The 24,869-nt window shown below is 41.7% G+C and overlaps 1 protein-coding gene and 1 long non-coding RNA gene across 8 annotated transcripts in view; one reads left to right on the forward strand and one right to left on the reverse strand.

The window, feature by feature from the left end:
* trim2a (tripartite motif containing 2a) overlaps positions 1–24,869 on the forward strand; it is a 158,908-nt gene that overhangs the window by 32,633 nt on the left and 101,406 nt on the right. The gene's annotated exons all lie outside the window — the stretch shown is intronic.
* The window catches only part of LOC125451028 (uncharacterized), a 47,519-nt gene continuing 34,572 nt past the window's right edge, over positions 11,923–24,869 (reverse strand). The window contains exons 2-3 of the long non-coding RNA XR_007247195.2: positions 17,391–17,632; positions 11,923–12,573 (exon numbers count right to left, since the gene is read on the reverse strand). This is a non-coding gene — a long non-coding RNA (uncharacterized LOC125451028). The remainder of the gene's footprint in view (positions 12,574–17,390; positions 17,633–24,869) is intronic.

Here is a 24,869-nt window from a genome sequence, read left to right on the forward strand (position 1 = left end):
GACTCTCCACTGAGCAACGTTCAATTATTAATGAAAAATTTATGGTTTCATCTGCTGGTTTAGATGAAAACTAAAATAAGGTCCCAAACCCTTCCCCCCTTTCTGGAAAAGTAGCATCTATTTTGTTAGAAAATGACTCCAGGACATTGAGCAGAGTTTGTGCTTTGTGCCTAGTAATGGGTAAATAGACACTACATGGTTAGGGCTACAAAGAGCTACCTCAGACCTCAGCAGAGGTTGACAATAGCCAGAATTAATCCATTCCCTGAGACTGAATAATGATGAGAATGTCTAGTTATTGATTGAAAGGGTACATGTGAAAATATTACAAAATGCAGCCATTGGTAAGTAGCTAGAAACGTCATTCCTGAAGAAATCCAAGCTAGGAATTTGCAAAGTGAGTGGCCTTATCTTGCTTGATGCACAATGAAATTCCAATTAACAAAAAAATGATGGAAGCTGTGCAGGCAAGAATGAGGGAGGAATTGACAATAAACAAAACAACAACAGTAAACCAGCATTATCTGGTTACAGCTGTACCAGAAGCCATGGGGGTTAGCATGAAAATGGGAAGGCTTCATGCTCCATGAGCAGCAGACACAATTGATGATCCACAAACTCATAAAATGTTAATGAGAACTTTAACCCTCAGTTGGCAACAGGCAGCTGGTGCTGGGCTGTGATGAAACACCCATCTCCTTTCAAAGGTTTATTCAAGGAGTCTCCAATTGACAGTAAGGCTAAGAGGGTATTTGCTAAGCAACTGCCTACAAAATGTACCTGGGAGCGGCACCCTTACCAGAGGGGGCAAATGTTAGATTGATTTACATCCAAACTCGCTGCAGGAAAATAAAGAGAGGGAGGAGGTGAAGATATATATTTCAACACATTTCTGAAATACTATATAAATTTTGAATAACACAGTCAATGAGCCAAGGATTTAAAAAGTGGATTAATTCTTCAGATGTGACCCCTTATTAAAACTTGAATGATAATCAACTCTCCTATTCAGGCACCAACTAGTTGGTTAGTGTCTTATGGAGCAGTCGTGGTGCCGCTACCTCTGGGCCGGGATGTTTGGCTTCACGTCTTGCCTATTCTTGGATCAGGAGCACATCCAAATTGATCAAAATGTCTGGCTTGCTGCTTATTTCCCATGTTTTAATTTCAGATTTCAAACCTCTCCCTTCATCTCTTGCCTACTATCAAAGTGCTGCCATGTACAAAAGAATAACACTACATAAAAGTGAATAAAAATGAAAAAAAGTGACTTAATTTAATTGAAGACTCTGGTATTAAAAACAATCAAACAGCTTGACAAGGTCACACTGAGATTTGTAAAGGGAATATTCTAGAATGGAAGAATTTGGTTAGGAAGTGTCTACACATACTATGCATATTATTCCGAAATGGAGGTAATCAGACTTTAGCCAAAGAGACTTAGAGGTTCGAAACTGTTATTTAAGTTTACATCTGAAGAAAGAATTATACAAAAGAAAATTGAATGGCCTGAAACATAATTTTTTAAAGAAGCCACAGACTTGTGTAACTTAACAAAATATAAGGAATGACTCTCAATGGGGATTGTGAAAATCCCATTAGTTTTAGCCAGCATGGGATAATGGCCACTTGTTCATCACAGACGTTTATTATTCTGTGGGATCAAAGCATACTGGCATCCCAAGATGGCAGGCATTGTCACCGACCATGGGTTGCCTTTTAATGGTCTTTGTAATTGAAATGAGATTCTGAAACAAAAGCAAACATTTCCAGCTGCAGCTGTTCGCAGTATGTGAGTTTGCAGTATGTGAGCTTACAGTACGCCAGTCTTGAGAGCTGGAGTGGGTGGGTGGCCGGGAGAAGAATGTATTGTTGATAACTAATGAAGCTCATTGGTCTGCATTGACCTAGCTGACAATATAGAGCAGCCTCATCACAGCCTCTGAGTGGAACCTCAGTTTTGCTATTGGTATGCACAGGGTGAGCCACAAATAGTGGCCCACTGAAGCTGTGGGAGGTAACACTTATTTATGCAGAGCAACGTGTCACTGAACAGTGTGGGATAAATATGCAAATTTGTGTTTCTATGTCTTCTGGCAAGCTGAACTTCTGCGTAACCCCCTCTTTGTTCCAGAATATTGAGGAAGGAAGCCGAACTCAATCTACAAATAATTAAAGATGCAGTATGTATTTGAAAACAGTGGAATGTGAAATATTGGAAACATTGCAGCGAGAGAGAGAGAGAGGAGAGAATGTGAAGGGACCTGTACCATTTTTATTCCAACAATATCCCTGAGTGGGAAGTGGTTCATTGATGGCTTTTGCTAGCAGTTTGAGAAAAAAATCCCAGATTTCATTCAGATGGTACACATTTAGGGATGATTACCATCCTTTACCAATAATCAATTGCATCTTTTATAAAAGGGAATTGTCGCTAAAGTCATTCTGAAAGCCTTTCCTCAATTAAGGTTACTTTTTGAAATACTCTTTATTTTAGTGGGGTCATAAAGAGAGGTGATGCCTTAGAAGACACACTAGCGCTGAGCAATTTTATTAATTGTGATCTGTGTTTACAATGTCAAAGGTTACTGTAGTACACAGATGTTCTCGAGTTCTTTTGTTTGTCTTTGACCTAGTGGTTGCCTGGTGTCTCGCACCTCAATCAATGCAGTAGTGTGGGGAAGGGAGGGGGACAAATATCATTTTGGGTATTTTGCCAGTTGTTTCACTTCTAATCAGTGCAGATTTCCATGTTAAAATATTAGCATGTACTCCTGAAGCTGCAGGAATGGATATACCTTCATAAAACCTCTGCAAATTTCACAGGTCCCAGCCAGTCGTGAACTCTGAGCAGAATCAGATTGATTAGGTAAACAGGTAGAATTTAATATCATTGGCAAGTAAAATGGTGGGCCCCAAAACTAGATGTATGCATAGACCCGCACAACACACATGCTATCCATTTAAACATCCTGACCAATTTAATTTTGCCAGTTTCTGTGGAGGAAAAGAATATCTGCAGCATTTAAATCCCTGCAAATATCTTTCCTACAGCTGATTTTGTGCCACTAATGCAATTACAAATCAATTCAATTTCATCCAATTTAAAGAAATAGTAGAATTCATGCTGCACATAATCGGCATCAAAGTCAAATGATTCTGTGGTAATCTTATCCCAGCGTTCCCATCTGTTTTATCAAAAGAGAGATGGAGACATTGTGAGGGGAGATTGGGTTCTTTCTTCTAAAGATGTGTAATTATTGATCTTGGTTAATGGTTGGTCCCTACTTTTGAATCTTTTCACACAAAGAGCTTGTGACAGCAGTTACAATGTCACTCCCTTCATCACCACCACAGCCACCTCCCCCCACCCCCACCACATTCTGTTGCTGCAGTGTTTCATTTGCAATCCGGTCTGTGCTCACAATGGCACCATTCAGGAGCGGGGAATTATTTCCTTAATTTGACTTGAACCTTGATGTCGTGCAAGTCCAAAGTTGTCACTGTTTGGCTTTGATTGGGAGAATTATGGTCAGCATTTACATGCCTGTTAGTTATTGAAATCAGACTGCCAAATCACTTACAGCCTGCCCCTGCTCACAGCCAGGATGAAATTAAAGCCCTCAGATGCAGGCTTATAACTGGGGTCCTTCCCTGTCCAGCAGTGAGTGTCTACAGCAGTGCAAGTACCACAAAACAAATTCATCTTTCTTTCTGCTCACTTGTGATGTTACAAAATTGGTTTCTATTCCTCCCTCAATTAATTTTACCTGCTGAATACAATTCAGCACTGGGATGAAAATTTTCCCTTAACCATCTGTCTGAGGAAAATAAAAGTGAGGCCTTCAAAATCCTGCAGAGATAGTGAGAACTGCAGACCCTGGAGTCTGGGAGAACACAGTGTGGAGCTGAGGGACACAGCAGGCCAAGCAGCCTCAGAGGAGCAGGCAAGTTGATGTTTCAGGTTGGGATCCTTCTTAGGGACGTCAACTTTTCTGCTCCCCTAATGCTGCCTGGCCTGCTGTGTTCCTTCAAATTCATGAATGTTTTTGGGCTGGTAGGTTGAGCAGGAAACAAGAGTCAAGCTAAAAAATCAGCCTCTTTGAACAGATCTAGAATCTGGAGACTGGATATCCAAGAGGTGTCGTGGGCCATCAACAGCTGCAGAACTGTAGTTCAATACAATCTGCAACTTCACCGCCTGACAAATCCCCTACTCAACTATTACCATCAAACCAGGGGAATCGACTCTGGTTCAATGGCGAGTACAGGAAAGGCCAGGAGCAGCACCAGGCATGCAGAAAATGAGGTGTCAAACTGGTGAAGCTACCAGACAGGACTATTTGCATGCTAAACAGTATAAACAGCATGTGACAGACAGGGCAATTCCATGATAAATGGATCAGATAGATCTAAGCTCTGTAGTCTTGCCACATCTAGTTATGAATGGTGGTGCGCAACTGAACAACTCACTAGAGGAGAAGGTCCACAAATATCCCTATCCTCAATGGAGGAGCTATCACATTAGTGCAAAAGATAAGGCTGAAGCTTTTGCAGAAAAGTTCAGCCAAAAATAATGAGTGGACGATTCATATTGTCCTCCTCCAGTTTCACTTCACATGGTGGCAAGAAACAAGTGGAGGCAGTGGACACTCATCATTTGCTGGCCTCTGGTACCTAGCCTGTCTCTAATGAAGATTGGAAAATGATGCTCAGAGAATCTATCATTTCCTCCCTGGCTTCCTTTAACAGGCTGGGTCATAATTCATCCGACCCTGCTGATATATCCTTGCGAGGAGGTCAGTTCCTCCAATACTTCCCATTTCATTATGCTTAATTTCTCAAACATTTCACACTTCTTATCTTCAATTCAAATGTCTGCATCATCCTTCTCCCCTGGTTGGACTCTAGGGTCTGTTTCTGTGCTGTATGACTATGACTCTGAATCTACTAAATACGCATTTATAACCCTTTTCACATCCTTTGCATTCTCGGACAAATTACTCTGTACATCTCTCATAGGTAAAACCCCATTTTTTGATCCCTTCTTGTTTTTAGAGCACTGCTAAAACATCTTTTGGATCTTCCTTAATTTTACCAGCCAATATCATTTTGTATCCTCATTGGTTTCCTAATTTCCCTTTTCATATCACTCTTGTTCTAAGGGTCATAAGGTTTCTTTTCAGACTGTAATAAGATCCTTTTTTTAAATCTAGTTCTCTATGTGTTTGGATAACCAGGGGCTTTAGATTTGACAATATCTGCCTTTTTCCTTGTTGGGACAAGTCTGTATGTGCCCATAGAATCTCACTTATGAACGGCTTTCACTTATTGACCAATGACTTTCCTTTAAATGGCTGTAAACTGTCAACTTTGACAATGCATCACAGTAGTTCTTCTCAAGGGCGATGAGGGATAAGCAATAAATGCCAGCTTAGCCAGCAACACCCATATCCCATGACTGAAGACAACAAATAGTCCTCTGACTCATGAGGTACAGCAATGAAACTAACCACCATTTAAAACGCTTAAACCCAGAGTTCAAACTTGTGCTGCTGGAGACACTTCCTGCAGATGTATTTGTCTAAGCCACAGTGGCTTCACACATATTACACATTGTGTTTATTATAGCCAGATTAGTAGAAACACTTAACAGTACTTACCTATCAGCTTCTTCCATGTACCAAAGTAAGAGGCAACTACAGGTTGCAGATCCTAGTGTATGTATTTCTTGTTATTAATTCTAACACCCCGCTGTTCTCACATTGCTTCCAAGCTCTCAGACATGTTCCCCTCTCTGCTTCACACATTGCCTGTTCCAATATGGGGATTCTCACTGCCTGTCATAATGTCCTAACACCATCTTCTCCTTTCAAGTCAACTTGAAACTCAAAATAACTAGAAAAAGTGAAACATACTGAAAAAGCTCATATACTCTGTGAAGAGTGGAGCTGGATGAACACAGCAGGCCAAGCAGCATCTTAGGAGCATAAAAGCTCTCTCCCTATTTATTTCTGAATTCTCTCCCCATCCCCCTTTTCTGATGAAGGGTCTAGGCCCAAAACGAAAAAAGCTTTTGTGCTCCTAAGATGCTGCTTTGGCCTGCTGTGTTCATCCAGCTCCACACTTTGTTATCTCGGATTCTCCAGCATCTGCAGTTCCCATTATCTCTATACTCTATGAAGAGTTTCCCAAGAGCTACAAGGAAAAAAGTCAGAATATAACTGTTGATATTAGATAATGTATGTTAAGCCCCTTAGTGGAAGGGTGAAAAATTTCATATTAAAGGAAAAGGTTAGGCTGAGAAGCTGAAAGAAGGCTTACATTACAATGTTTTGTCAATGAGCACTGTTATAATTGTTTAAACTTGTTTGGAAAAGCTGACGTAAAATTATTGAGAAAAGGACATCAATTAATAACATAATTAAATCAGAAAGATAATTCAAGTGAAATTAAAGTGAAAAAGTCATAGAAGAAGAATTTGTTAAATGTTACCATTTTGAAGTAATAACAGTTTTTGTTGTGCAACTGAAAGAAATCTTGAAGATGCAAAACTTGCTTGACACCATTTCTTTGGTTCAAAAAGGCATGAATTGCAGAATACAAAGCAGAAGGGGCACAAATTATCCGTATTTCAGAAAAGGACACAAAATGCACTCAAAAGAAAGGAAAACTGGCATGAATTAATATCTTTTCCTCCATCTTCAAAAAACAAATACTGAAAGGCTTCATTTTAAAGTGTTTGAACTATCTTTAAATGCCTTTAATTATTTTTTCAGCAGTAATATAAAGATAATTCTGAAGCATTTAGAAATTTTCACAGAAACTAAGGAAAATTTCTGAATGAAAATTAAAATGCCAGAAGTTAAAAATCTTCAATAAAACAACAAATTTCTAATGATTTGCAATTTATCTTCAGTATTTAGTAATGTAAAAATATTAACAATCTTCAAAGAAAAGATTGGTGAAAAAGATTTAATATTTAATTCAATTGAAGTGATTAAATTTTATTTTAGAAACCACTACAATACATCTATGAAAAATATTTTAAAATTCTTCGATGATTGTCAAGTAACTCAAATAAAAAAACCTACAGTAGTTATATACAGTGACAATATTACATTTCCCAGCAGACTTAGGATCACTGACATTTAAGACAGGGAATTAAATTGGACTGTATTCATAAGATACATAACTGCTTCAGGACTACAAATGAAGCCCAGAAGAACAAATGTGTACATTTACTTATTCTGTCAATCATGCAGCAGGCCATATTTTAAAACAACAGAATGTAAGAGACATTATCCCTTGTTAGTAATTGTCAAACATTCTTCCACTATCTTAAAAAAAACAGCCATTTAATGGAGAAATCATGATGTAATGGAAGGACACAATTTCCAGGAGAACCTGTTGACAACTTTATTTTTTCATTCAGTTTTTGGATGTGGGCACCATTGACAAGCTAGCATTAGTTGCTCACCCCTTGTTGCCCTCAATAGGGTGGTGGTGAGTTGCCTTCTTGAACCATTGCAGTCCACCCGTTTTTGTCGACACAAAATGCTTTCGGAGAAGGGAGTTCTGGAATTTTGACCCAAAGACATTGAAGGAAAGGTGTTATATTTCCAAGTCAGGTTTGTGAGTGGCTTGGAGGGGAACTTGCAGCTGGTGGTGTGCCCATGTATCTGCTGCCCTTGTCCTTCTGAATAGAAGTGGTCATGGGCTTAGAAGGTGCTTCGGTGTGGAAACAGGCCTTTTGGCCAAACAAGTCCACACCGACCCTCGGAGCATCCCACCCAGCCCCATTCCTCTACAAACCCACCTCATGTACACATCCCTGAACACTATGGGAAATTTAGCATGGCCAATCCACCTAGCCTGCACATCTTCGGACTGGGGCAGGAAACCAGGGCACCCTGAGGAAATCCACACAGTCACAGGAAGAATGTGCAAACTCCACACAGAGAGTCACTCGAGGGTGAGTCGAACCACAGTCCGTGGCACTGTGAGGCAGCAGTGCCAACCCCTGAGACACCATGCCACCCCATGGGTCTTTGGTGAATTTCTGTAATGCATCTTGCAGAAAGTACACACTGCTGCTACTGTACATCAGTAATAGAGGGGATGTATTTATTTTCAGGTGTGGTGCCAATGAAGCAGGTTGCTTTGACCAGGATAGTGTCAAGATTTTGATCAAAGATCAACTTAGTCAAATTAACTTATATTTATACATTGTCAGAATTTTGTGATTATAGTGATTTATAACCAGAACTAATTGGTGACAGAATTGTCATCAGACTTTTCCTCTAGAGATGTCAAAAAGATCTTGCATGACAGTGGGACCAGTGAAACTGTATTATCTGAAATCAAAACTTGGCTGTGGAGAATAAAACTACAAATCTCTGACAGAAATTTGGATGGTGAAGTCCATTTAAAATTAAACATATGATGGGGGTACTCTTAAAATACAGAGACCAATATTATGTGTACCTCAAGAAAAACCAATACTTCTCACTTCAGTACAGAAAATTTGCACTTAAGATTCTACAACACGCTGGAGAACCTCAACCAGCTTCAACGTAATGTAGCAGCCTTCTTCTTTTCATCTTCCATCAGCGGAGGCTTTATTTTTCACCTCATTTGTTTATAATGCTTGTGATAATGGGCTTCACATTCAAATGACTTCTGCAGTAAAGTCTTGTCTCCCTAATTATCTACTGGATTTACTCCCGAGTATCTTATATTTGCACTCTCTAGATGTTACTCAACCAGTTCTTTTGATTATTTGAGATCTAATGAAGAAATATAGTGAAGAATGACAGTAGGAGCAGTTTGTTTCCAATAGTATCCTGAATGAAGTAACTGCGCAAAACAGAAAAATCAATTAAAAACTTTTGGTATGTTTCTTTAAATGAGAAAAAGTAAACTTGCAGATGCCCAATGGAAATAATGGGCATGTAAGCTGATTATCTAACTTGGACTGGGGAAGTCACACTACTGAAAGCAATGATGTCAATGGTGACAGTGGTACCTGCTATAATCCTGAATGTTGCTGGTTGTTCGAGGCCAAAATTCAGATCCCTGATACCAGGCTAAAAGTTTGGCATTAGTTTCTCTGAAACATCCTGAGATTCATCATCAGGAATCTCTTATGCATGCTATAAAAATGCATGAACATCCCAGCCTGCTGCAATTACATTACCAGTTGCAATCTTCTTGGGGAAAAGTGAGACAAATGTCTGTTCACAAATCTGATACCTATGGTGCCTGAGCTGCTCGGTTTTATAGCTCCTTTTGTGGTTTAACTGTGAACCTTGGCAAGTGTCTGAGAGTCAGTACCACTGGGTGTATGCAGTGCCACTCTGGTAATGCTAGTTAAATGAGACATTGTTGCTGCACATCGGGCATCTAATAGAGACGGCTTGCACCCAATCTTATGTGTGGTAGTTCTCTGCAGTGGCAAATGTACAATATTTCATGCCCCCATGAGTGTGGCTGAGCACAGAGCAGACAAGGGTACATACCCTTTGGTGACACTGGAGCCAGGTTCATTTGATCCACCAGTAAGCAACTCACCTTTCTCCATTAAGATGGTGTCCTCAGAAACAATACATCACCTCTCCCCCAGATGGCCTGCAGGAGAACGTCTAGTGAGGTGAAATTGCAGCCCCATTTTATTTAGCCTCTGACATTTCCAGGGGTAGGTGGTGATGACCAATTAATGTTGAGTGATGGTCCTGGCCTGTAGACACTGAAGTGCTATCCAATGCCCTTCTGGTGTATGGTGGTGAATCGGGTGAGTGTCAGAACTTGCTGCCCATAAGATTCACATTCTGTTCACATGAGAAGAGTGTAAAGGCGGGAGGAGTATACTTAAGAGGGAAGTCAGGCGGGCAAAAAGGAGACACAAGATAGTTTTGATAAAGAGGGTTAAGGAGAATCCAAAGGGATTCTACAAATACATTAAGGACGAAAGGGTAACTAGGGAAAGAAGAGGGCCCCTTAAAGATCAGCTACGCTACTTATGTGTGCAACTGTGGGAGATGTGGGGACCCTAGATGAGCATTTTGTATCAGTGTTTACTGAGGAGAAGGATATGGAAGATAGAGAATGTGGGGAAATAAATAGCGACATCTTGAAAAATGTCCATATTACGGGGGTGGGGGTGGGGGGGGTGGACATCTTAAAACACAAAAAGGTGGATAAATTCCTGGGACCTGATCAGGTGTACTTAAGAGCTCTGAATGCTGCGGAAGCTACATAAGTGATTGTTGGGCCCCTTGCTGAGATATTTGTATCACTGATAGCCACAGGTGAGGTGCCAGAGGACTGGACACTGGCTAACACAGTGCCACTATTTAAGAAAAATGGTAAGGAAAAGCCAGGGAACTATAGACCAGTGAGCCTGACACTGGTAATGGGCAAGTTGTTGGAAGGAATCCTGAGGGACAGCATTTACATGTATTTGGAAAAGCAAAGACTGTTTAGGGATAGTAAACATAGCTTTGTGCCTGGGAAATCCTGTCTCATAAACTTGATCGAGGTTTTTTGAAGTAACAAAGAGGACTGATGAGGGCAGGGCAGGGGATGAGATCTATATGGACTTCATTAAGGCATTCAACCAGGTTCCTTATGGAAGACTGGTTAGCAAGGTTAGATCACACGAAATAGAGGGAGAACCAGCTATTTGGATACAGAACTAGCTCGAAGAAGACAGAGGGTGGAAAGATGCTTTTCAGACTAGAGACCAGCAGTGTGCCTCAAGGATGAGTGCTGGGTCCATGGCTTTTTTCATTTATATAAATGATTTGGATGTGAACACAGAAGGTGTGGTTAATAAGTTAGTAAGTAAGATGACACCAAAATTGGAGATTTAGTGGACAGTGAAGGAGGCCACCTCAGAGTACAACAGGATCTTGATCAGATGGACCAATGGACCAAGAATGGAGTTTAATTTAGATTAATGTGAGGTGCTGCATTTTGGAAAAACAAATCAGGGTAGGATTTATACACTTAATGGTAAGGTCTTGAGGAGAGTTGCTGAGCAAAGAGACCTTCAAGCACAGGCTCATAGTTCCTTGAAAATGGAGTCACAGGTAGACAGGACAGTGAAGAAGGCATTTGGTATGCTTGCCTTTATTGGTCGGTGCATTGAATATAGGCGTTTTGGAGGTCATGTTGTGGCATTGGTTAGGGCACTATTGGAACACTGCACGCAATTCTGGTCTCCCTGCTATAGGAAGGATGTTGTGAAACTTGAAAGAGTTCTGAAAAGTTTTACATGGATGTTGCCAAGGTTGGAGAGTTTGCGCTAAAAGGAGGATGAATTTGCTGGGGCTGATTTCCCTGGAGTGACCTTATAGAAGTTTATAAAGCCATGAGGTGCATGGATAGGGTAAATAGGCAAGATATTTTTCTCCAGGGCGGGGGAGTCCAAAACTAGTGGGCATAGGTTTAAGGTGAGGGGGGGGGAAAGATTTACAGGGGACCTAAGGGGCACCTGTTTCATGCAGAGGACAGTGCATGTACTGAATGAGCAGCCAGAGGAAGTGGTGGAGGCTGGTAGAAAAGGCATCTGGATGGGTATATGAGTCGGAAGGGTTTAGAGAGATATGAGCCAAATTCTGGCAAATGGGACTAGATTTATTTAGGTCAGCATGCACAAGTTGGAGCGAAGGGTCTATTTCTGTGCTGTATATCTCTATGACTGCATGACTCTATGACATGCACGTGCAATAAGTTGAAAAGAATGAATCACACTAACAATGGATACACCCCTTAAAAGAAAGGTGCCGACGTCTTAGTCTCCAAAAATGTACACGATTCACCTATATATTTTTCACAGTTTTATTTTGACAGTGGACTTTTTCACTGCAGTTCCTCAAACTTGGTAATTCAACAATAATTAGTTCCAACATGGTGGCAACTTCTTCTTGTAGTTTGTTTTATTTATTCCTTACCTCCCTGCCCACCAATATTAAGTATCATTATCATTGAAGAAACTTGGAGAAATTTTCCTTTGGAGTGGATTGTCTCAGCAATGGAACAAAATGCACATTATAGAAGCAATTGGTTCAATAAGCCAAATGTCCTTTTCTTATGCTGTAATTTTTGCATTATTATAACTTCTTTATTATATGCTCAAGTATTTTGTCTACATTAGCTAACAAATATAGAAAGCTTGTTGGAGTACATTAATTCAATCTTTTAATTTCTCTGCAACAACCATTTAATTGGATGGGATAATATTCTCAAAATTTACACAATAAAAAGGAAGATATAATTTCTTTCTTATCAGAGGAAAGTCTACAAGAGGATTTTTGTCTGATTTATTTTCTCTCAACAGACAACATATTACTCTGAAAACTGAGAGGGTACATTATGTTTGTTGAATTGAATTCAATCTGTGACTAAGCAGCTGGCATGTTTCCCATTGAACAATGACATCTCCTCTGCTCAGCAGCCCACAATAGTTTTATTGGCCTCTCCAGCAAATCCCAGTTGTTTTCACAAAGTTGAAAGTCCAAAGGAACAAAGAATCCCAGTAACAGCAGAATTGTTCTACAACACCACCTGCTACAGAGAGAATGGAAGCTTTAATAAGTGAGGCACGACACTGTTTAAATCGTTTGTACTATGGAGGGATTTCAACTCCTGCTACCTGGTGGAAACCAGACATTACTTAGCGATAGTTTTCTGACACTATTTCATTCCATGAGTGTATTAGGGGCTAAGACATTTACCTAATTTGGGCAAGAGCCTTATGATTGCAGATTCTTACTATGTAGGCAGGAGCCCAAAACTATTTTTACAGCCTATTAGACAGAAATATTCACCATGGACACTGACCAACTGAATCTGTTGACCAAGAAGCAGAGGTCCTCAAAGGTATGATTTTTGCAGGACTTGCGAGATAAGTTTAGTGGGAAAGTCTTACAGTATTTGTGCAATGTTACTACTTGCCTGAGAGGAGGAATTGTCTTTGATCCAGTAGAGCATTGGAGGGCAGGTGATTAATTTTAGTGGCAGCCTGTCTTGCGAATTAAACAGAGTAATGACAGGTCTCTTTTATCAATTTGGACTTGGTCTCTAAGGCAGAGACAGATATGACTGAAATTCCTTTGAGTGGGGGGAAGAAATATTCCATCTGCGATAATGGGAACTGCAGATGCAGTTCTGATGAAGGGTCTAGGCCTGAAACTTTTGTGCTTCTAAGATACCACTTGGCCTGCTGTGTTCATCCAGCTCCACACTTTGTTATCTGATATTCCATCTGCTTTTGGCGGTCCATGTCAAACTCTACATTCTCACCTCAATAATACTACATATTCAGGAACCCCATAGGAACATCCAATCCTACCTCATTTGCCATGTTAAAGCTCTCAGAAGCTAAGAGTAGTGACCAAAATTACTGGTGGACCGATGGCTTATGTCCCAGAATTTAGGGTGGAACTGGAACTTTGCTAAGATGTATAACTTGGAAACTTAAACTTTAAGTTTGAGATGCTGCTTGGCCTGCTGTGTTCATCCAGCCTCACATTTTATTATCTTGGATTCTCCAGCATCTGCAGTTCCCATTATCTCTAACTTAAACTTTAACATTGATTTTAGTATTTAATTACTGGTAGCAGGGCCTTGCACAAATTATACCTCAGAATAGTGTGTGTAGATTAATGATAAGCAAGGTGGTGAAAATTTATCAGGGGTAGGTATGAATGTGGAGTTATCAGATCAGCCGCGATCTTACTGAATACTGAAACAGTCTTGAGGGGCTGAGTGGTCTACTCCTGCTTATAATTCATATATTCTTATCCAGATGAATGTCCATCCATACTGTGATAGGTGATGTGACACCAGCTAGGGTAGCAACTACGTTAACTATGATCCTGATTGGAACAATGGATTTGTCACCTTGGTCCAGGTTTTACAATGGTCACGCCAGTCAAACTGTCAGCATTCACCATAATTACCTCATTGAAACTGAATGCAATTTCAGGAGTCTGCATATGCATAGCATAATGCAGACATCTAGAGGGGTGCACGGTTAATGTTCTTCCCAAAGTGCAATCCCTAAACTAATGAACTAATGATCTTTGGAAAAGTTAGAACTTGTTGAATTAGGTATAAAGTGAGTTTTTAATTTTTAAAACTCCCTTCATGGGATGTGGTTGCCAATGGCTAGGGCCAGTATTTATGCCAATCCCTTATTGCCTTGCAGAAAGTGGTCATGAAAGGCCTTGTTGAACTGCTGGACTCTGTGGGATGTAGTGCTGTTATGAGGAAAGTTCCAGGACAAGTGACTGAAGGAATGATAAACTAGTTCTAAGACAGAATGATGCATGGTTTGAAGGGGAACGTTCAGACAATGGTGTTACCATGTATCTACTGGCCTTGTCCTTCTAAGTGGCAGAGTTTATGAGTTTGGAATGTGCAGTGGAATGAGCCTCAATGCATCCCTGCAGTGCACCTTGTAGATGGTACACACTGCTGCCAGTGTACATCAGTGATGGATGGAGTGCCAACCAAATAAACTGCGTTAACCTGGATGATGTCCTGGGTGTTGTTGGAGTTACTTTCATCCAGGCAAGTTGACAATATTTATCGATGACTTTCACTCTCTCACTGAATCAGAAGTAGGACGTACTTTGACGAATATGTAATGTACAGCTCTAAGACCTGAAGCAATCTGCGTTTGCTTGTATCAAGTCACAGACAGCATTTTTACTTTGGGTAATAAGTGGTACGTATGCCATAGTCATGCAATGACCATCTCCAACAAAAGAGAATTTAAACTTCTCCCCTCGATATTAAATAACATTACCATTAATGAATCCCCACCATCACTATCTCAGAGGATATCATTGATGAGAAATTTAAGTAGATCAATTAGACAGAATCATGTCAGAGGCTGGGATTCTGCATCAACCTCCCAACTCACAAAAACAGAACGTCTCTACCAGGCACAAGTCAGGTGTGTGATGGAATACTGTCCACTTGCCTGAAAGAGTGCAGCTTCAACAACACTCAAATCACAACACTGGCCAGCACAATCTGCATGGTCGGCACTCCAACATACTTCAACATTCACTTTGTCCCCAGTGATGCATAGTGAAAACATCTAGAAGAGGGTTCAGAGGAGGTTTACCAGGATGCTGCCTGGACTGGAGGGCTTATCTTATGAAGAGAGGTTGACTGAGCTCGGTCTCTTTTCATTGGAGAAAAGGAGGAGGAGAGGGGACCTAATTGAGGTATACAAGATAATGAGAGGCATAGATAGAGTTGATAGCCAGAGACTATTTCCCAGGGCAGAAATGGCTAGCACGAGGGGTCATAGTTTTAAGCTGGTTGGTGGAAAGTATAGAGGGGATGTCAGAGGCAGGTTCTTTACGCAGAGAGTTGTGAGAGCATGGAATGCGTTGCCAGCAGCAGTTGTGGAAGCAAGGTCATTGGGGTCATTTAAGAGACTGCTGGACATGTACATGGTCACAGAAATTTGAGGGTGCATACATGAGGATCAATGGTCGGCACAACATTGTGGGCTGAAGGGCCTGTTCTGTGCTGTACTGTTCTATGTTCTATGTTCTAAGTCACTACAGTTGCTTTAATAGTACTTTGTAAGCCTGTAACCTCTACTACCTAGAAGAATAGGCAGCACTTACATGGGGCACAACCAATTATGTTACCTTCAAGGAACACACTGTCCTAAATTGGAAATAAACTTCGCTGATTCTTCACTGACACTGGAATTCATTTCTCAACACAAAAGTAAGAATTGTGGACTGCAGCCTCTCAAGAAGTTGATTCCCCATCATCTGTTTGGGGCAATTAAGGATGGACAATAAATACTGGCCTTGACATCGACCTTCATACCCTACAAAAGAATAAACAAAAAATATAGTAATGTCCTATATTCACATAACACCCATAATGTACTAACAGTGTTTCATTGGAACAATTGGACAGATTACACAAAAGGAGATATTAGAATAGGTAGGTCAAAGTAATCAATCATAAGGAGCATCATAAAGGAGATTACGGAGATAGAGATACAGAAAGGTTTCTTTGAGAATTCCAGAACTTGGTGCCTTGGCAGCAGAAAGCAGAATACTGATGGTGAAGTGATAAAACTGGATTAGAAGACTACAGATATCCGAAATGTTGTAGGGCTGGAGATGATAACAATAGGGAGGCATGAGGCCAATAAAGTGCTTGAAAACAAGGATTACAGATTTTCAATCGTTGTGTTGCCAGATTGGGACTCAGTGGAGACCAGCAAGGTCAAGGTGGTGGGTGAATAGGATTTGATGTCGGTTAGGAAAAGGACGTAATTTAGCAAAAGGTTGGAATGTATTCAGGTTGGAGAAAGGGCCAGATGGAAGGACATCCAGGAAAGCATTGGACAAGGGTATCATCCAGAGAATAACAGAGGTAAAGGTGGAGACGAGAGATATTGTGGAGCTGGAAAGAGGTGATGATGGTGATGGCGAGGATATGGAATTGGAAACTCACCTCAGGGTCAAATCGAACACCATCATTACAAAACTGTCTGGTTCAGCTTCAGGCAGCCATCAGGTAGAAAACAGAGTCAGTAATAAGGGAATGGAGTTTGTGCCAAGAACTGAAGGCAATGGTATCAGTCTTCACAAAGTGTAGCGGATATCTCAATATGGGGTATTAGATGAGCAATGTGATAAAGCAGTGGTGGTAGTATATATTGAACTGGGCAATTGTGTGAATAACTTGATTAACCTAGTGACAGGAATATTAGAAATAGGAACAGGAGTATACCGGATGACCCACTGAGCCTGCTCTGCTTTTGATATGATAATAGTCTTAACCTTAGTCTCCAATCAGTGGCTCAGTGGTTGGCACTGCTGCCTTACAGTGCCAGGAGCCTGGGTTCAGTTCCAACCTCAGGTGACTGTCTGCGTAGAGTTTGTACATTCTTCCTGTGTCTGCGTGGGTTTCCTCCAGGTGCTCTGGTTTCCTCCCACAGTCCAAAGATGTGTGGGTTAGGTGGATTGGTCATGCTGATTTGCCCATAGTGTCTAGAGATGTGTGCGCTCAGTGGATTTGCCATGGAAAATGCAGGGTTACAGGGGGCGGGATGTTTTTTGGAAGGTCAGTGTGGATTTGATATGCTGAATGGCCTGCTTCCACACTGTTGGGATTCTATCATTGAACTCTACTTTCCTGCCTGCCCCTTTCTGTCGTTTTTAGTTTGCTTATAAAATGAATTCCCTTCTTGCCCACAATTCTTTTGCTTTGTATCCCTGAATGTGCATTTAAGTAAGTGTTGCCACCTCCTGTGTCTCCTTTTATTTATGTGAAAGCACAGAGCTTGGGACCACAGTTTGATTATGAATGAATCATCACAGTGAAGCTATTGTTACCTGCACAGCAGACTATTCAAGAGCCATCTCAGGGCTTGCACACAAAAATCAAGGCCATTATTGGAGTTTTGATTTGATTTGATTTACTGCTGCTGTCACATGTGCAGTGAAAAGCTTCTGCATTTCTGAGCCACAAGGAAGTGCTGCACTGTTGGAGGTACAGTAGACCTTTTATTAATCTTCAGCTATGGGACCATGTGTGTGCTGGTTGGTCAAATATTCCAAATATTCAAGGGGTCCACCTAATCAATGGAAAAAAACACACTAAGTCATAGACATAAAATGCAGCGGGTATACGCATCACTGTTATACTTCATTTACAGTATAAATCACTTAAAAAATAATGCAATTTTGCCTTAAATAAAAGTTACAAGTAGAGAGCCTTCTCACTCACACCCTCAACTGACTACTTAGACATTGCAGTTGATTGCGGTAGTTGAGGAGAAATTCAATCAACTGTTGATATTTAATATGGCCATTCAATCAAACAACAAATATATTTACCTTGAGGTAAATAAATTAAGAAACAGTAAAACTGGACAGAAACAAACAGTGAACATCGCAGTACTTGAAGAATATAATTGTTGCTGGTTTATCGAGAGTGGCACCTTATGAATGGCAGTTAAAACAAAGTTTGCTGTATTATCTTTGGGCTGAGCCATTAAGCTGAGGGTCTGTTTGTTCCCACAGGTAGATAAAGAGTAGGGGTGTTTTATGCCATTATTTTGTCAATATTCATTTCTCAATCAACCTGACAAAAGCAACTATCTGGTTGCTCTTACATTGCTGTTTGTAGGAGATTGCTAGGCACAAATTGACTGAGTACACTTAAGTTAATGAATGCAGCACTTCTGAAGAGTGCTTGGCAATATTTTTCAATGGTGAAAAGTGCTACTAAATGCAAGTAAATCAATTTTTTCACTACAACTCACTCCTAGCCACCCTCCCATATTCCACTCTTCATAAACTTGTGGTTATTGAAAACTCTGTGGCCTGTGTCCTCAATTGTACCAAGTCCTGTTCCGTCATCGCCTCTATATTAGCTCCCCATCAAGCAATCCCACGATCTTAAAGTTGTCTTCTTTGGTTTCAAATTCTTCCATGGCCTCACCTCTCCCCATTTCTGTAATCTCCTCAGTTCCACAATCCCTGAAATACCTGCAATTACCTAACTCTGATCTCTTGATTGTCCTGATTTTAGTCACTTCACCATTGGTAGGCCATGCCTTCAACTTCCTGGGCTGTAAACTCTAGAATTTCCTTCTCAACCCTCTGTGCCCCACAACCTCTCTTTCCTCCTTAAAACACACCTCTTTGATCCAGCTTTTGGTCATCCACCCTACTATCACTTTATGCGGCTCAGTGTCAGATGTGTTTCAGGACATTTTCTTGCATATAGGAGACTTTATAAATATAAATTGTTTCATTGGCAAGCCTGATCCTTTCCATTCTACCTACTGGAGGTTAATTGGAGAAATGCATATGCTTACTGTAGTTTGTACATTGTGACTGACCATAATCATTGACCTTCAACATAGTTACTTTCTGTTCAGAGATAATGGGAACTGCAGATGCTGTGAAGGGTCTAGGCCCGAAACTTCAGCTTTTGTGCTCCTGAGATGCTGCTTAGCCTGCTGTGTTCATCCAGCCTCACATTTTATTATCTACTTTCTGTTCAGAGGTTTTAGAAAGAAATCACTAAAACCTGCACAGAACATGGTGTCAGAAATGTGCAACTGGAATTGTGTGGATTTCGATAACTCTAAGAGAGACAGCTACTGTCAGAGAAACACCAGAGAATAGTTAGAACTTCAGTTTGTACTGCTGGATGAGTAAACGTGGCTGTGAATTTTTCACTCCTGTTCCTGTGGGGGGTGAAAGGCGACTAGAAACAGAACTGGAACTTCTTCCAGATTCAATGACAAAATTATGAGATAGTTACAATGATAAACAGGAAACTGGAAAACAATAAGAGCGGCAATGCCCTAATCAGTGTTGGGGATAGAGTCCTCCAGGCTACATTGCAGTCTAGACCAAACTGAGCAGCATAAAAGCTAGACTAGAGAAGTTTTGAAGGCATTGAAGACCAATTTTGAATTTAATGTCATTTCTGAATGAGATGTGTCTAACATCAGAGGTAAGGAAGAAAGATTTCCAGAACAGCCAGCAGAAAGATCAAGGTCAGGAATAGATTGTAAATATTGTGGAACACATCATGTGGAAGAGAAAAGGCAACTTGTTTTAATGTTGTACTCTAAGCTGAATCACTTTGCACAGTATGGAAAAATATAAAGCCAGTCAATGAAGACGGCTGCTGGAGTGACATCGGACAGTGAATCTGATTAATCACACAACACCATAGATCTTAAGACCACAAGACCACAAGAATAGGTGCCAATGGAAGCCATTTGGCTCATCAAGTCTGCTCCATCTCAGCAAGATCATGGCTGATCTGATAATCCACAATTCCACTTTCATGCTTTTCCCCATAACCCTTAATTCCCTTATAGATTAAAAATCTGTCTCAGCCTCAAATATATCTAACAACCCAGCCTCAACATCCCTCTGCATAAAGGAGTCCACAGATCATCACCCTCACAGAGAATTGTCCTCATCTCTGTCTTAAACAGGTGGCCCAAGGGGCAACAACCATCCTGCATCCACCCTGTCAAATTCTCTAAAAATTGTACATGTTTGCAATAAGTCCCTTGTCATTCTTCTAAACTCCAATGAATACTAACCCAACCTATCCAATTTTTCCATACAAGAAAATTCCTTTTCTGCTTGACCTCCAATGCCTGTACATCTTTCCTTACATAAGAGGACCAAAACTGTTCACAGTATTCTAGCTGTGATCTGTTAGTGCCCTGCCTAAGTAAGACCACCTATTTTTATATTACACTGCCTTTTTAATAAAGGCCAACATTCCAATTAAATTCACAATTACCCCGAACTTCAATGCTGGCTTATTGTGATTCATGCAATAGGACCCCAAAACGTCTTTCCGAACTTCTGTTCCATTTAAATAATATTTAGCTCTTTCATTGTTCCTGACATATTGTCCCAATATATAGTATATAATATCCAACCTCATCGTTCTCCAACCCCACACCGTCTGCTTCTATCTCCTTCCCAAAATACACAAACCTGACTGCCCTGCTCGACCCATTGTCTCCGCCTGCTCCTGCCCCACCGAACTCATCTCCACCTATCTGGATTCCATTTACTCCCCCTTGGTCCAGGAACTCCCTATCTATGTCTGTGACACCACCCACACTCTCCACCTCCTCCAGAACTTCCAATTCCCCGGCCCCCAACATCTCATCTTTACTATGGATGTCCAGTCCCTATACACCTGCATTGCCCATGCAGATGGCCTTAAGGCCCTCCGCTTCTTCCTATCCTGCAGGCCCGAGCAGTCCCCCTCCTGTGACACCCTCATCCGCTTATCTGAACTGGTCCTCACCCTCAACAACTTCTCCTTTAATTCCTCCCACTTCCTACAGACAAAGGGGGTGGCCATGGGTATCCGCATGGGTCCAAGCTATGCCTGCCTCTTTGTAGGTTACATGGAACAATCCCTCTTCCAAAGCTACACTGGCCCTATCCCCCATCTCTTCCTCCATTACATGATGACTGTTTCGGCGCTGCTCATGTTCCCACGAGGAGCTCGAACAGTTCATCCACTTCACTAACACCTTCCATCCCAATCTCAAGTTTACCTAGACCATCTCTGGCTCGTCTCTCTCCTTCCTGGACCTCTGTCTCCATCTCGGGCATCCACCTGGAAACCGATATCCATTTTAAGCCTACTGACGCCCACAACTACCTAGAACATTCCTCCTCTCACCCACCTTCCTGAAAAAAGGCCATCCCCTATTCGCAATTCCTTTGCCTCCGCTGCATCTGCTCCCGAGATGAGGCATTCCACTCCCGAACATCCCAGATGTCCTCTTTTTTTCAAGAACCACAATTTCCCCTCCAAAGTGATTGAAAATGCCCTCGACCATGTCTCCCGCATTTCCTGCAACTCATCCCCCACACACCCTATCTGCAATAATAACCAAAATAGAATCCCCCTCGTCCTCACGTACCACCCCACCAACCTCCAAATGCAATGCATCATCCTCCGACATTTCCACCACCTGCAATCCAGCCCCATCACCAAAGACATTTTTCCCTCCCCACCCTTATGTGCCTTCCAGAGGAACCACTCTCTCCGTGGCTCCCTTGTCCGCTCCACACTCCCCTCCAGCCCCACCTCTCCCGGCACTTTTCCCTGCAACCAAAGCAAATGCTACACTTGCCCCTACACCTCCCCCCTCACCTCCATCCCAGGCCCTAAGAAGACCTTCCACATCAAACAGATGTTCACTTGCACATCTGTTAATATGACATGCTGTATCCGCTGTTCCCGCTGTGGCCTCCTCTACGTCGGGGAAACCAAACGGAGGCTTGGGGTCCGCTTTGCAGAACACCTACGCTCAGTTCGCAACAAACAACTACACCTCCCAGTCGCGAACCATTTCAACTAATCCCTCCTCCCTCCCCCAGCCCACACACACACCTTGGACGACATGTCCATACTGGGCCTCCTGCATTGCCACGATGACACCACCCGAAAGATGCAAAAACAGCATCTCATATGTCGTTAGGGAACCCTGCAGCCCAAGAGTATCAATGTGGACTTCACAAACTTCAAAATCTCCCCTTCCCAGACCACATCCCAAAATCAGCCCAGCTAGTCCCTACCTCCCTAACCATTCCTCCCGACTCAAGCCCCACCTCCAACTCCTACCCACTAACCTCATCCCGCCTCCTTGACCTGTCCATCCTCCCTCCCACCTACATTTACCTTCACTGGCTCTAACCCCGCCTCTTTGACCTGTCTGTCTCCTCTCAACCTATCTTCTCCTTTATCCGTCTTCTATCCGCCTCCCACCCTCCCTATTTATTTCAGAATCCCCTTCCCCTCCCCCATTTCTGAAGAAGGGCTTAACCGAAACATCAAACTTTCCTGCTCCTCTGATGCTGCTTTTCGATCACTTTGGAGGGGAAGTTGTGGTTCTTGAAAAAAAGGACATCTGGGATGTTCGGGAGTGAAATGCCTCATCTCGGGAGCAGATGCAGCGGAGGCAAAGGAATTGGGAATAGGGGATGGCCTTTTTACAGGAAGGTGGGTGAGAGGAGGAATGTTCTAGGTAGTTGTGGGCGTCGGTGTGGGCGTTCATCCAGCTTCACACCGGCTATCTCAGATTCTCCAGCATCAGCAGTTCCTCCTATCTAGGTAAGGATTTATGTTGGGATGTAACTCATTCCAAAAAGATCTGCAGTTCCAGACATTGTGATGAACGAAAGTGGCCATGTGTGAAGAAGTCAGACACTTTATAAATGATTGGAGATTATGAATGGTGCTGAATTTCCGAATCAAATGGAAAGGCTGAAATGGCATGGAAATAAAACATGAAACAGATCCAGCTCAGATATGCAGAAGGCAATGTCGGAGCGGCAAAGCATCAATACTGAAGTCATGGAAAACAGTCCAGTCTAGTGTCATGCTCCACCCAAACTATTCCATTAATAGTTAAAAAGCAACTGAATTGAGAACTTCGAACAGGAGTTAGGGATAAAATCAAAATGAAACTGAAAGCCAAATTTCACTTTCACCTTTTTAATGCTGCCAAATTATTGCCAGAGCTGTAAGCTGGAGTGCTGGTTAGAGTGCAAACATTTAACACTCTCAACAAAAAATTGCCCACTTGGCAATTTAGGACCTGTTTGGTGAAGCTGTTGCTTTGGTTACCTTCTTGCTAAATGTGAAAGACCAGATATATTGTCACAGATGCAGACATCTACATACAAACAGGGGAAGCTGCTCTTTCATAACAGATAGCTGATGAGGATGGTAAGATGTGACCAACTGCACAAGTAGCAGAATAGACCACCAGTCCCAGGGTCAACCCTTGCCCAGGAAAGGTAATGGATCAGGAACAACAGCAGCAAAAACACTTGTCACGGTAACAACATTCCCTGGAGATGAAACGTCACTCCAGGAACCAGCAGACGCCAGATGAGTAGCAATCAACAAATTGCACAAAAAAAAATTAGAAGACCTGAATGCTATAAAGGTTATTTACACAATGCAGATGCAGGACGGATGGAAATGGAACAGATTAGAATGAACAGGTTTTCACCATGGCTGATGGTTTTCGATTAGACCATGTACATTGGGAAAATTATAGTGCATACTTTTTTTTATTAAAAGAGATGCCCCATGGTAGGCTGCTGTAGAAAATGAAGTCACACAGGATCCATTATGAGTTGGGAAGTTGGATATGAAATTGACTTGATGATAGAAGATAGAGGATAGTGGCGGAGAGGTGCTTTTCTGACTGGAGGTCTGTGACCAGTGGTACTCTGCAAGGATCATTGCAGGGATCTTAAATACATACAATTGGATGAAAATGTAGGTGGTCTGATTAGTACATTTGCAGACAACATGAAAATTGGTGGAGTTATGGATTGTGAGGAAGGTTGTCAAAGGATACTGTGAGATATAGACCAGTTGGAAAGTTAGCAGAGAAATGACAGTAGGAGTTTTATTTTTACAAGTGTGAGTTGTTGTATTTTGGGAGGTCAAATGCAAGAGCAAAGTACAGCGTATATGGCAAGACCCTGAGAAGCAAGTGGATATGGTGGTAAGAAGGCATATGGTATTGATCAGGGCATTGAGTACAAAAGTTGGCAAGTCACACTGCCTCTGTATAAAACTTTGGTTAGGCCACGTTTGGAATATTGTGCGCAGTTTTGTCACCACACTATAGGAAGGATGTGGAGACTTTGACAAGGGCGCAAAAGAGGTTTCCCAAGATGTGCCTGGGTTAGAGTATATAAGCTGTAAGGAGAGGTGGATAAACTTGGTTGATTTCACTAGAGCATCATAGGCTGAGGGAATGACCTGAAAGAAGTATATAAAATTATGAGGTGCTTGGATAAGGCGGGATAGTTGGAGTCTTTTCCCAGTGAAAATGTCAAACGCCAGGGGGCATAAGTTTAAGGGGAGAGGCAGAAAGCTGAAAAGAGATGTCCGAGGAAAATGTTTTTAATAGCGGATGCTAGTACCTGGAATATGCCAGGGAAGTGGACACAATAGCAATGTTTAAAAAGGCATTTAGACAGACACATGAACAGGCAGGGACTACAGGAATACGGACTGTATACAGGCTGATGGGATTAGTTTAGAACAGCACCATGGTCAGTGCAGATGTGGTGGGCCGAAGGGCTAGTCGTGTGCTGTGCTGTTCTAAGTTTGGAGAAAGGCATTCACACACTATGACTTGTCACAATCATAAGCCTCTGATGTTGCTTTCTATTTAGAGGTTTGATAAACCATTAAAACTAATACTTGGAATACAGACCACTGGACAAGGATAAAGAGCGGTAAAGCCGGGTAATTAACCAGCCCCACCCCGTTCGTAC

The sequence above is a fragment of the Stegostoma tigrinum genome, chromosome 1, assembly GCF_030684315.1.
Source record: "Stegostoma tigrinum isolate sSteTig4 chromosome 1, sSteTig4.hap1, whole genome shotgun sequence".
Taxonomy (NCBI): domain Eukaryota; kingdom Metazoa; phylum Chordata; class Chondrichthyes; order Orectolobiformes; family Stegostomatidae; genus Stegostoma; species Stegostoma tigrinum.